At 45.1% G+C, this 14,345-nt stretch overlaps 1 protein-coding gene and 1 long non-coding RNA gene across 2 annotated transcripts in view; one reads left to right on the forward strand and one right to left on the reverse strand.

The window, feature by feature from the left end:
• The window catches only part of ATP8A2 (ATPase phospholipid transporting 8A2), a 728,462-nt gene that overhangs the window by 598,830 nt on the left and 115,287 nt on the right, over positions 1 to 14,345 (forward strand). The window lies entirely within an intron of this gene.
• The window catches only part of LOC120996336, a 45,354-nt gene that overhangs the window by 16,919 nt on the left and 14,090 nt on the right, over positions 1 to 14,345 (reverse strand). The window lies entirely within an intron of this gene.

Genomic DNA, 14,345 nt, shown 5'->3' on the forward strand with positions numbered 1-14,345 from the left:
GACTACTATCTATGTCTAAAAATCTCCATGTTCACGAAAATGACTTAGTAGAATTAGGAATAATGGTTGTAATGCAAAGGCATCGGCTATTTCCAATACACAGAATACCCAGGACAAACCAACGTGGCGGTTGCTTGTTTCCCACTGAACTACTTTCGTAGACACTGGTGGAATCCACCCCTACCCGTCCCTGGGCAGCAGGAACCACTTGGCACACTCTGTGAGTGTAGCAGTAGCCGCTCTCCGCTACACTGGTAAGTAGGTGGTGTGGCATTGTTCTCCCTCAACCCCCAGCTGGTGAGAGTGGGCCATGGTGTCCTCTACAGCAGTAGTCCCCAACTTTTTCACACCAGGTGCCGATTTTATACAAGATATTTTTTCATCCGTGGAGTGACGGCGGAAGGGGGGCGGTTAATCACGTACATAATAAAATACAATAAAGTACATAACAGAATACATGGCCAATAATAACACTTTATTAAGGACAAGTAATACCGCTACACCATTACCCAGTCATGAATAAACCCATTTAAGCCCCCACTCAGTGACTTACAAGTGATGTCTACTCTGGCTGGAGTCGTTCTCTTTCCTTTTTCTCGGTCCTACACAGATCACCATGATGACGTCTCCTGACCACAACTTCTTTCTGCATAATTGAACACACATATTTAGTATTAATGCCTCCTTTTATGCCCCTACTTGGTAATCATCCCCGTTTAGGCCACAGTATACAGTTGCAAGAAAAAGTATGTGAACCCTTTAGAATGATATGGATTTCTGCACAAATTGGTCATAAAATGTGATCTGATCTTCATCTAAGTCACAACAATAGACAATCACAGTCTGCTTAAACTAATAACACACAAAGAATTAAATGTTACCATGTTTTTATTGAACACACCATGTAAACATTCACAGTGCAGGTGGGAAAAGTATGTGAACCCTTTGATTTAATAACTGGTTGAACCTCCTTTGGCAGCAATAACTTCAACTAAACGTTTCCTGTAGTTGCAGATCAGACGTGCACAACGGTCAGGAGTAATTCTTGACCATTCCTCTTTACAGAAATGTTTCAGTTCAGCAATATTCTTGGGATGTCTGGTGTGAATCGCTTTCTTGAGGTCATGCCACAGCATCTCAATCGGGTTGAGGTCAGGACTCTGACTGGGCCACTCCAGAAGGCGTATTTTCTTTTGTTTAAGCCATTCTGTTGTTGATTTACTTCTATGCTTTGGGTCGTTGTCCTCTTGCAACACCCATCTTCTGTTGAGCTTCAGCTGGTGGACAGATGGCCTTAAGTTCACCTGCAAAATGTCTTGATAAACTTGGGAATTCATTTTTCCTTCGATGATAGCAATCCGTCCAGGCCCTGATGCAGAAAAGCAGCCCCAAACCATGATGCCCCCACCACCATACTTCACAGTTGGGATGAGGTTTTGATGTTGGTGTGCCGTGCCTCTTTTTCTCCACATTTAGTGTTGTGTGTTTCTTCCAAACAATTCAACTTTGGTTTCATCTGTCCACTGAATATTTTGCCAGTACTGCTGTGGAACATCCTCTTGTGCAAACTGTAAACGTGCAGCAATGTTTTTTTTGGACAGCAGTGGCTTCCTCTGTGGTATCCTCCCATGAAATCCATTCTTGTTTAGTGTTTTACGTATCGTAGATTCGCTAACAGGGATGTTAACATATGCCAGAGACTTTTGTAAGTCTTTAGCTGACACTCTAGGATTCTTGTTCATCTCATTGAGCAGTCTGTGCTCTTGCAGTCATCTTTACAGGACGGCCACTCCTAGGGAGAGTAGCAGCAGTACTGAACTTTCTACATTTATAGACAATTTGTCTTACCGTGGACTGATGAACAGCAAGGCTTTTGGAGATACTTTTATAACCCTTTCCTTCTTTATGCAAGTCAACAATTCTTAATCGTAGGTCTTCTGAGAGCTCTTTTGTGCGAGGCATCATTCTCATCCAGCAATGCTTCTTGGGAAAAGCAAACCCAGAACTGGTGTCTGTTTTTTATAGGGCAGGGCAGCTGTAACCAACACCTCCAATCTCATCTCATTGATTGAACTCCAGTTGGCTGACACCTCACTCCAATTAGCTCTTGGAGATGTCATTAGTCTAGGGGTTCACATACTTTTTCCACCTGCACTGTGAATGTTTACATGGTGTGTTTAATAAAAACATGGTAACATTTAATTCTTTGTGTGTTATTAGTTTAAAGAGGACCTTTCACTACAATAAAAAAATGTAAACGAAGTATACAGACATGGAGAGCGGCGCCCAGGGATCTCCCTGCACTTACTGTTATCCCTGGGCGCCGCTCCGTTCTCCCGGTATAGCCTCCGGTATCTTCATATGTTCAGCTCAACTGGGTGGAGCCTGCCGGCGTCTCCTTCTCCCAGGCTGCAGCGCTGGCCTATCGCAGTGCTCAGCTCATAGCCTGAGAGGAAAAAAAAGCCTCTCAGGCTATGAGCTGAGCGCTGTGATTGGCCAGCGCTACAGCCTGGGAGAAGGAGACCCCGGCAGGTTTCCCTGGGTGGAGCCTAACTATGAAGATACCGGAGGCTATACCGGGCGAACGGAGTGGTGCCCAGGGATAACAGTAAGTGCAGGGAGATCCCTGGGCGCCGCTCTCCATGTCTGTATACTTAGTTTACATTTTTTATTGTAGTGAAAGGTCCTCTTTAAGCAGACTGTGATTGTCTATTGTTGTGACTTAGATGAAGATCAGATCACATTTTATGACCAATTTGTGCAGAAATCCATATCATTCCAAAAGGTTCACATACTTTTTCTTGCAACTGTATATAATGCTCCCCCAGTAGTGGTATCTTTAATTCTAAACTAAAGCCCCCCCCCCCCCCCCCCCCCCCCCTGTAGTGCATTTTAGGATATGATGCTCCCAGTTGCGTCCCTAAACCAAATAAAAAAAAATACAAAAATAACAAAATACTCACCTCGCTCCTGCTGTCTGTCCACGTCATTTTTCCACCCTGCTGCTACTTCCTCCCCGGCTGCCTGCATTACGGCACTGCTGCATTACTGACATAGTCAGGCCACCTATGACCCGGCGACCTCCTGCACATTAGCACTGTCTCATAGACCTCAAGCCTAGCACCCTTCAGCCTATGAGGCCAAACGGCGGGGCACAGAAACCAATAGTTCCTATCAATGCTACTCAACAACGGTGCTCCATGTGGACCAGTATCAGATGGTCCAGCAACCCGGTGGTTGGGGACCGATGCTCTACAGTATAAATAATTAGGTGTTAAGTTCCCTCTATTGACCCACATATATATCGTATTTTCTACACTTTAAAGGGGGTCTGTCACCTCCATATGGCCATATACAGTGCTTACATTGCCCTATAGCACACCTATACATGAATGTTATGGTACCTTTGTCTTTAGACTTGCACTCGCAAGTGCCCAGGGGCGGCTTTTAATGTGTTGGTGCCCAGGCTGCCCTGCCTTTTTTCATTGTTCCCCCGCCCCAGCCTCTGCATATGCCCGCCCTCCTATTCCCTTGCGTCATCCTAAGGTCCGGCCGAGATCCCGCGACTGTGCACTGCCTCGCCGAGTCGGAGCATGCACACTGCGATGCCCATTGTTGGCACGGCATCGCTTTAACTACTGCGCATGCTCCGGCGAACGGCTCAAAACCAGCCGTTCGCCGGAGCATGTCCGCCTGACGATGCGGAGACAAACCGATCCGTCCTGACTTACAATGTAAGTCAATGGGGACGGATCCGTTTTCACTGACACAATCTGGTGCAATTGAAAACGGATCCGCCTCCCATTGACTTTCAGTGTAAGTCAAAACGGATCAGTTTGCATTATCATGGTAATACAAACGGATCCGTTCTGAACGGATACAAGCGTTTGCATTATAGGTGCGGATCCGTCTGTGCAGATACCAGACGGATCCGCAGGTGTGAAAGTAGCCTTAATCACCAAACACATGAGCAATATGGGCTGGGCATAGCATTTCTCCAGTATGGATCCGCAAAACACGGATGACATACGGATGGGTTCTGTGTGCGTTCTGTATTTTTTGTGGACCCATTGACTTGAATGGGGCCTCGGACCGTGATTTGCGGACAATAATAGGACATGCACTACTTTTTTGCAGAACGGAAATACGGAAATGGAATACACACGGAGTACCTTCCGTTGTTTTTGTGGACCCATTGAAGTGAATGGTTCCGCATACGTTCCACCAAAAAAAAACGGAACGGAAGCGGAAAGAAAATACGTTTGTGTGCATGAGTCCTTAGTGCCTGATTGCCATGATACCTTGCACAGCACCTAGTATATTCTTTGGTGGTCCTGTCTCTGACCCTGTGCTCTATTCTTGGTGACATTTCAGCTGCTAAGTTCAAATCCTGACTTTAAATTGAAGTGTTTGTCTCTTGTATTTGTCTCTTGGTACCACTGCCACCTGACCCTCTGATCTGACTGTGCATTGTCTTCACCTTCACCTGCTGGGTATGTAGTTACCACTAGAGATCATCCTGGAGAACATGATCTTGGGAGTACCCTGGAAAAATCATGACCATACCTTCATGTCCCACACAGTTTAGCCTGTGCCCATCTGTTCATGTTGTAGAGGCTCACTATCTGCTAGAGATCTGGGTGACAACCAGCATAACCACTTTTCTTAAAGGGGTTGCCCCATGAAAAAAGTCAGAATTTTTCAAACCAGCACCAGGATCTGAATACTTTTGTAATCCCATGTCATTAAAAATCTAGTATCGCCAATGAGTTATTCACTGAAATCTGCATAGTGCCACCTGCTGTTTATCCTTTTTCTAAATTCTCTGTCCAGCTCATTGAGATGGACGCACATGCTCAGTTCCCTCTTTCAACTGCCACCAGATGCAAAAAAAGAACGTGTCCACTGAGAAAGTTCAGCAATGAATGAGCAGATCTCTGGATCCATGTGAGTTAGAGGCCTGGATCTACGTTTGTAAGAAAGAGATTGTTATGTACTATATGATGCATGATTATCATTTTTTTTCATTTTTTACATTACTCATGGGGTAACCCCTTTAAGAGTTTATTGGTCTTTTCTAGTGTTAAGCGAACTTGTGTTTTAAGTTCGGCGTCTAAAGTTCGGGTTCGAGTTATCAAAGAATCGTGTTATGGATTCCTCTACCACGGACCATAACGGAATTAAGAATTCATAACTCGATTCTTCGATAACCCGAACTTTAGACGCCGAACTTAAAACACAAGTTCGCTCAACACTAGTCTTTTCTGAAAGCAAACTTGGCTGGTCATGCAATGACACAGAAGGGGGGGGGGGGGGGCATCACAGCTTTAATAGTCAGACTTTCATTCAGGACTGTTAAAGAACATAGCGAAACCCCTGTGTCCTACCTTGGTGTACACCCAGTGATAACTGAGGGAATAGTGGCATCTTACCACCTTAACAGAAGAAAATAAGTATAAGGATGGACACAGTCTTATTTTTGAGTAAGACCCCTTTCACACGAGCGAGTTTTCCGCGCGGGTGCAATGCGTGACGTGAACGCATTGCACCCGCACTGAATCCGGAAACATTCATTTCTATGGGGCTGTGCACACGAGCGGTGATTTTCACGCATCACTTGTGCGTTGCGTGAAAATCGCAGCATGTTCTATATTCAGCGTTTTTACACGCAACGCAGGCCCCATAGAAGTGAATGGGGCTGCGTTAAAATCGCAAGCATCCGCAAGCAAGTGCGGATGCGGTGCGATTTTCACGCACAGGTTGCTAGGAGACGATCGGGATGGGGACCCGATCAATATTATTTTCCCTTATAACATGGTTATAAGGGAAAATAATAGCATTCTTAATACAGAATGCATAGTACAATAGGGCTGGAGGGGTTAAAAATAAATAAAAAATAATATAACTCACCTTAATCCACTTGATCGCGCAGCCCGGCTTCTCTTCTGTCTTCTTCTTTGCTGTGCACAGGAAAAAGACCTTTGATGACGTCACTGCGCTCATCACATGGTCCTTTCACATGATCCGTCACCATGGTAAAAGATCATGTGACGGACCATGTGATGAGCGCAGTGACGTCATCAAAGGTCCTATTCCTCAAAGAAGAAAACAGAAGAGAAGCCGGGCTGCGCGATCAAGTGGATTAAGGTGAATCTATGCTATATTGCGACACAACTAAATTATGCTGCTTGGTGGATTAAGGCAGACTCTTATAACCCGGCGGTGGTATTGGAGGCGGCTCTCATGGGGTCGTATGAAGCTATGGCGAACTTAATGTATAGAGCAGGGAAGTACCCGGTAAAACATTTTACTACATTGATGGCGGGGGTGATTAATGCGTGGAATACTTTTGCGGGGGTGGGGGGGGCGGTGGAGAGGAAAGCAATATACTATCCCCAGTGATGCCCTTGTGGGGAAATCCCAAACTGGTGGAACTAAATTCTCTGCTTGATATTGAGTTCTGGCCGCGAAAGGGCGTCCAGGGGCGTAGCTATAGGGGGTGCAGAGGTAGCAGTCGCTACCGGGCGCAGGAGCCTGAGGGGGCCCAAAGACCCTTGTGCTGCATAAGAAGACACACAAAGCACTGAGGGAAGGGGGGCCCAAGCCTAACTCTTGCACCAGGGCCCATGAGCGTTTAGCTACGCCCCTGAGGGCGTCAAATACCTGACTCAAGTGTATGAAGACGGGGTTTTTAAGACCTTCTCAACCTTGCAAACAGAATACAACTTGCCACAAGCATCTCTTTTTCGATTTTTTTCAACTGAGACATGCTTTCGAATCCCAGTTTGGGGCTGGTCCTTTGAGGCTAGAATATAATGCAGTAGAAAAAATTGCCAGACGGGCAAACCATACTAAAATTGTGTCGTCTTTTTATGCTTTCCTTCTATCCTCCCGGCCTTCGCCGATGACAAGAGCTTTTCTTAAGTGGAGGGCTGATATTCCCGCATTGGAGGATTGTCATGAGAAAGAGCTGTCGCCTCTTGGAGGGGGACGGTGATTTGTGCACGGGATCAGCTGATTCAGACGAAATGGTTACATAGAGTCTACTATACCCCAATGAGACTGGTACGCATGCATAAACTTGCTTCAGATACGTGTATAAGGTGTGATGATGGCAGGGGGACCCTACTGCACATGGTATGGGAGTGTCCGGTCATTGCTGAATTCTGGACGCAGGTGCATGACTATCTTGATGCTCGTCTGGGGCTCCCAGCAGTTATAACACCTGAAGTTAGTCTGCTAGGTCTTGTCAAAGATATTATTCCAACTAAACATACCAAAATCCTTTATAGGTTGCTGATGTTTTATGTGAGAAAGTCAATTCTGCTAAACTGGAAGCCCCCCAAGAAACCAACATTGTCCCATTGGATTCAGCTTATTAATGCTACATTATCAGTATACAAGCTAACCTACGAAGCTAGGGGCATACCGGAAAAATTTAGGAAAATCTGCGAACTCGGTCACTGTGTAATGGGGCTGGAGGAGTTTTGAGATGTCCAGGTCACTGCCAGTATGAATGTGTGCGTGAATGGAGACAGGTCTTAATGAAACAATTCGACTTTATGACAATAATTCTGCTTTATGACTGATGTGAATTACATTATAACCTTTGCATTTGCAGACATATTGTCTATATGTGATCAATTGAATGTGATGTTCAAGGTTATACCTTGTTGAGGGGGTTGTTCCCCTATTTAAAGTTTGTTTATTTCTGTGAAAATGGAAAAATAAAGCCTTTTTTTTTTTTAAAGTGGATTAAGGTGAGTTAAATTATTTTTAATTTTTTTTAACCCCTCCAGCCCTATTGTACTATGCATTCTGTATCAAGAATGCTATTATTTTCTCTTATAACCATGTTATAAGGGAAAATAATAAACTCTACACAACACCTAACCTAAACCCGAACTTCTGTGAACTGGGTACCAAACATGCAGATTTTTCTCACGCGCGTGCAAAACGCATTACAATGTTTTGCACCCGCGCGGAAAAAAAATGCAAACATGGAACGCAATCGCTGTGAAAACTGACTTGTTTTAGTGTCAAAATCGCACCATTTTCCCTGAACGCATCCGGCCCCAATCCGCAACGCCCGTGTGAAAGGGGCCTAACTGTTTTCCTCAGCGCCATAGACTCTGAATGGAGCGGTAGGGCGTATGCTGGATGCTAAAGTCAGGCTCCATCTATCTAGCTGTGATCTTGCAGCTGTGGAGAACTGGAAAATAGTGATCAGTGGAGTTCCCAACATTTGGGCCCCCCATTCATCCAGTAGATAGGAGATAAATGCTTTTGATGGGAATGCCACTTTAAAGTGGATTTTTTTTTAACATAAGTACATAGAAAATTTCAGCAATCTATTTACAGAAATGAACAAAACAGTCTGAAGTCGTAGTTCAGAAGATAAGCCTTGAGCCGTTCTTATTCCCGTCCCTCGTTGCTTGCTGAACGTCTGATAGTACAGAGTGCAGTGACTCCATTGACTGCGCTGCCAAAAAAGACGTGTGTGCTCCTCCATGCTAGCGGCAACGCCGCTGCAGCCAAAACCGTCCTCGTAATGAAAATTGCTTACAGACAAGGAATCCAAATAAAATCTCAAAAGTACAGTGTGAACATTAGCCCTGAAATCTACCCACCAGACGCAAAAGCTGCATCCCCCGGGGCTGTGAATCTCTTAAATACAAACCATAGCACAATTTCCAAAGTAATAAATTGTCAAACCATGAAACTTTCGCAAAAGCTGCTGTGTTGCAGGTTAAATGTCCAACACATCTTTTCTCCATTTATTCCCTCACACTTGTGGTTAATAACAATTGGCGCTTCGTTCTGGACATTTGTAAGTATTTACAGATGAACCACAAAAAGCCTCCACTCCCATCAGGTTCCCCTCAAGACTTGTGACCTTTCCATAAATAGATAACTCACAGTCAGCTTTGGTCTTACTGTGCATAAATGATGGGATTATGAAAGCAGCTACATCATTTTTTCTCTTCCTTTGGCAAAATAAGAAATGTTCTTTGTAGAAGATTTTAACTCGTGTAAACTGTAATGAAAGTCCAGGATTGTTAATGTAGTGGCGGCTTTCCTTCAAACCTTAAAGGGGTTGTCTCGCAAAAAATATTCAAAAAATTTTAAACCAGTACCTGGATCTAAATATTTTTGTAATTGCATGAAATTTTGTATAGCCACTGAGATATTAAATAATCTGTATAGTGCCTCCTGTTGTTTTTTCTTTTCTGCATTTTAATGTCCTCCTTGCCGAGGTGGACACACATGCTCAATTCTACCTTTCTACTGCTACCAGACGGTTTTACTATGACAGTTACAGGGAGAAAGCTGCAGCAGAAAGGATACGGCTTCTGAGAAAGAACACATCCCCTGAGAAAGGACCCTGCGCCCCAGAGATGGGACCCTGCGCCCCAGAGATGGGACCCTGCGCCCCAGAGATGGGACCCTGCGCCCCAGAGATGGGACCCTGCGCCCCAGAGATGGGACCCTGCGCCCCAGAGATGGGACCCTGCGCCCCAGAGATGGGACCCTGCGCCCCAGAGATGGGACACTGACCCCAGAGATGGGACACTGACCCCAGAGGTGGGACACTGACCCCAGAGATGGGACACTGACCCCAGAGATGGGACACTGACCCCAGAGATGGGACACTGACCCCAGAGATGGGACACTGACCCCAGAGATGGGACACTGACCCCAGAGATGGGACACTGACCCCAGAGATGGGACACTGACCCCAGAGATGGGACACTGACCCCAGAGGTGGGACACTGGCCCCAGAGGTGGGACACTGGCCCCAGAGGTGGGACACTGGCCCCAGAGGTGGGACACTGACCCCAGAGATGGGACTCTGCCCCAGAGGTGGGACACTGACCCCAGAGATGGGACACTGACCCCAGAGATAGGACACTGCCCCAGAAGTGGGATACTGCCGACTGAGAAAGGACATGCTGCTGATCTGCTAGCTTCAAATATATCTAGCAGAGCAATTGGAGCAATGAATATGGGAGATCCCTGGATCCAGTCGAGGTACAGGGCTGGTTGGTTTAAATACTTTTAGTTTAAAGGGGGAGATTTATCTTCCCCTATGCCATGAATTTGGCATTAAAAAGTAGCAAAATCTGGTTTTGCTACTTTTTAAATGCCATTGCAACTTTTTAAGTCACAACTGGCATTTTTACACTGCTCTCGTCAGATTCTGAAAAGTGGGTGCAGTGAGGGCAGGTCTGGGCTGGGCCATCGCCTCCGACACATTTATCATTATTTATGCCAGTAACTGTTGTAAATAATGAGTGGAATCTACAGCAGCTACAAACTGGAGTAGATTTCAGCCTGGTGCACGGACTGCCGAGGGAGGCATTTAATTTATGACGAGGCCTGTGCCTCCTTTTAAATTGGAATGCCTGCTCTCAGTGCAGGGCCTGTCAAAATTGAGATAGCACATCCCTGTGTTGATAAATCAGAGCCACAATGCCTTCTTTGAAGTGAATTGCGTGGGTTGCCTATTTGTTGGGATTATCAATAAAATGGGAGATGACAGTTACAGGATCAGAATTTTTGCTTATATAACACTTAGGGGGATATTATCCTAATAATTAGCAATAGAATAGAGGATGCTCACCAGTTGAGCTGGAGCCCAGCCCACTGACCACGATTTCCTTGTCTTGTAGTTCTTCACTTTGGCGTGCAGTTAGTAGTGTCAGTTGATATTTGGCAATTGTATCTCTCTTCACCATCCTAACAGTCTGCTCCAATATTCCCATGTAGTTGAGTGGCTTATTGTATTGTTTGTCAGTAAACTCGTATTTAATGCGCATATATTATATTAGTAAAGCCCTTTTTTTAATCCGTAGCTGTTTTCAGCAATGCTTCATGTATTTGTTACTCACGGATCCTGATACAATGAGCGCTCGTCTCCCACAGACAGACCTCGTTACATGCCGGCTTGAATACGCAGCGTCTCCTCTCGCGCTTCCCCGTGCTTGCGTACTGGGATCGTCAAGACGCCAAGAGCCGGCCGGGGCTCTGCTGTACCGCAACACTGGTAGATATCGATGCACACCTTCAGCTTGGAAACCGCCATCAGACGCGTTTCGGAACCTACTGTTCCTTCCTCAGTGGTACAAGAATAATGAATGATTACTGGGACCTAACACACATCCTTTAAACCCTCTTAGGTAGGTTCAAATCTCTGGACCGGATCATCAAAAGCAATCGCTTACACATTTATATTGGGTGTAACTGTTTCCAGCAGCTAATTAGCAATTGGTGTGGACTCAGTTCATACTATGCGTCTATCTATCCTGCTCAATTGCAATAGTGCATCCCCAACATAGCTGTATCATCCTCTCCTAACATATATAAACACAGGGTGAGTGGCATATGCCAGGCTATGATAACCAGATGCCTGCCCCTGGCTGGCATAGATTTCAGTGTTCTTCTACGGCAGAAAACTGGCTTATAAGATGATGAATGTGGCAAAGCCGGAGTAGTGACGCCACTTGAGCAAAAATTGTTGAGAAGCTGGTATGAGAAGTGACACTGGAGCCGTGGAGCGAGGTAAGTACAACCTCTGTGAGGGGTCCAGGCATATGGGGGGGGGGGGGCATTATAGATCTTGGATAATCCCTTTAATGGTTCCAAGCTAAGAGGATATTTAATGTGTGGGGAGCTCTTAGCTCTTCCCCGACAGATGATGTCAGGGGAGAGAAGTATAGGCTAAAGTGAATATTTTCGCCTGATCCTTTTGATCCCCCAGGAGATAAGCTACTGCCTGAGGTGTCTGGCAGATTTCCCTATTAAATACACATACACGAGGAACAAGTTGGAAGAGACAGCTATCGTTAAATGGTCTTTCGGCTTATAGCTATTGAATGTGTACCGGAGCCCTTAAGGGTCCAAAAGTTTGCTAAATGAATAAATTTTAAAGGGGTTCTGCAGTTCTTTTAAACTGATGATCTATCCTTTTGATAGATCATCAGCAACTGATCGTCGGGGGTCTGAAACCCGGGACCCCCGCCGATCAGCTGTTTGAGAAGGCAGCGGCTCTCCAGCAGCGCCGCGGCCTTCTCACTGTTTACCACCGGCCCAGTGACGTCACGACTAGTATCAACTGGCCTGGGAGGGGCTAAGCTCTGTTCACTTGAATGGAGCTTAGCCCCGCCCACGCTAGTTGATACTAGTCGTGACATCACAGGGCCTGTGATAAACAGTGAGAAGGCCGCGGCACTGCTGCCAGCGCCGCTACCTTCTCAAACAGCTGATCGGCTGGGGTCCCGGGTGTCCGCCCCCGCCCATCAGATGCTGATGATCAATCCAGAGGATAGATCATCAGTTTAAAAGAACTGCAGAACCCCTTTAAATATTGTGGAGCGATGATTGGTAGTAACGGATGATGACACATGCTGGATATAGTGTCTGTCCTCCCCTGGATCTCTTCGTTTCTTATCTGTCGGCTCACATGTTTCTACTTTTAAGCTATTTGAGGTTTAAGAGGATAACGAGGTCACAAATGTCAGCTCTTAAAACTGTCCTCTCTCCTTCTGCTATCACATTTGAGTGGTGAATGGAGCCAGTCCTTGTCTATGGGGCAACACGGGGCGTCCTGACACCTTTCTCTATGTGACAAGTAGACAACAGTCAGGTCTGAACGATAAGCACTTTGGCCCTGCTGTATAAGCCTTGGAGCCATGGTAGATAAGGAATATGCTCTATATATATATATATATAGCTACAGATGAGCGCACACCACCTTGCATCTTTATACCACAAACACAGTTATGTTGGTAATGTATGTTGCTATGTATTAATATGCAATTCGGGCCAAGGGGTTGTCCACAGTGGCATACATAGAGAAGTGAGGGCCCCATAGCAAGGATAAAACCAGGCCCCCCACACAGGGCAGAAGGGTTTCTGCCTAAACCCCTTTCAATGTTCTCCCGATAAGTAGACAATTGAGTTAAAAAAAAAAAAAGAGTTTAAAGGGCTTCTGTCATCAGAAACATGGTTATTAAAATGGCTGACTTTACACGTCTTCTAATGTCAGCTGAAGCTAAGTCTTTGTCCCTTCTTTCTATGTGCCTCAGTTTTTGTGAAAAATGAACCAATGGAGGTCTGATCCCCCTCCTCTGGCCACTCCCTCATCAGGCTGATTGACATGAACACTGCATTTGAGGAACAAAGCCTTTAAAAGGCAGTATAGCCAATTCCCATAGACCGCAATAGTATACTATTGCAGACTATTGTATTAGCGTTCGAAAATGACCCAATAAATATTTTTTCCCCATTTTCAATACATGATATGGTAAATTACGTGGTGCCAAAGAAATATAAAACTTGTCCTGAAAAAAACAAGCTCTCATATGGCTATGTGAACAGATAAGTAAAAAGGTTACAGCTCTTGGAATGAGGGAAGGAAAAAATAAAAGTGCAAAAATAAAAACCGGGGTTAATAGTGTTTTTGTTTTTTTATAGAGGGGGGCTGGTGTTCTTTAGGTCAGAACAGGAGTGAGGGGGATCAGTGGGGGTTAATATCACTTTTTGAATTTTTTTTACCAACTTTGAGTCATTTTTATAGAATGCCCATCCCCGATAAACCCCTTTAATGTTACATTGGGAATGAATTGGATACTTAACACTTTTTCCTAGTAAAATATCCGACTTACCCCCTTTCATCATTGCTTAATGTAAAACTCCACCCTTGTGCCATTCAGTCATTTCTGAGATTCCTGAAGGATAGACAATATGGCCGCTGCCCCTGGAGTCCTACATAGCAAGAGGGTGTAGTTATGTAGTGATAAGTAGGAAGAGAATTAAAGGGATTTTCTGGAGCTTTAATATTAATTAGAATAGGCTATTTTGAATGGTTGAGATCTGACTCCCAGCCAGTTATCTGAATGGCACAGTCACAGCCTTATGTATGGCACTGTGCCTGGGCAAACAATGCAGAGAATGCAGAGCTCACAGTCCTTTCATCCAGTCGGTCGATCGGGGAGCTGAGATCTGGACTCTCAAAATGGAATATTGATAGAGCATGCTAATCTATATTAAAATCCCAGAAAACTCAGCGAGTTAAGATGTCTTCTTTGTTCTATCAAACTATATTCTGTATTTAGTTATAGGAAGGACATTATGACTTCCATCACTGCTATGTCATAGGCTTCACGCAGCTTTCCTGTGGTCCAGAATCTCAGACCCGTAGAAGCTGAAGTATCTGGTGTTCTCCAGGAAAGACCTTTTTTAGGAGAACAATGCTATTCAACCTTTTAATGACCAGGCCTGAAAATACTTTAAAGGGGCTGTTCAGACCCCCACCCCATGTGACTGAACCTGCAACGGGAAGC

The sequence above is a fragment of the Bufo bufo genome, chromosome 3 (genome assembly GCF_905171765.1).
Source record: "Bufo bufo chromosome 3, aBufBuf1.1, whole genome shotgun sequence".
Classification (NCBI taxonomy): Eukaryota; Metazoa; Chordata; class Amphibia; order Anura; family Bufonidae; genus Bufo; species Bufo bufo.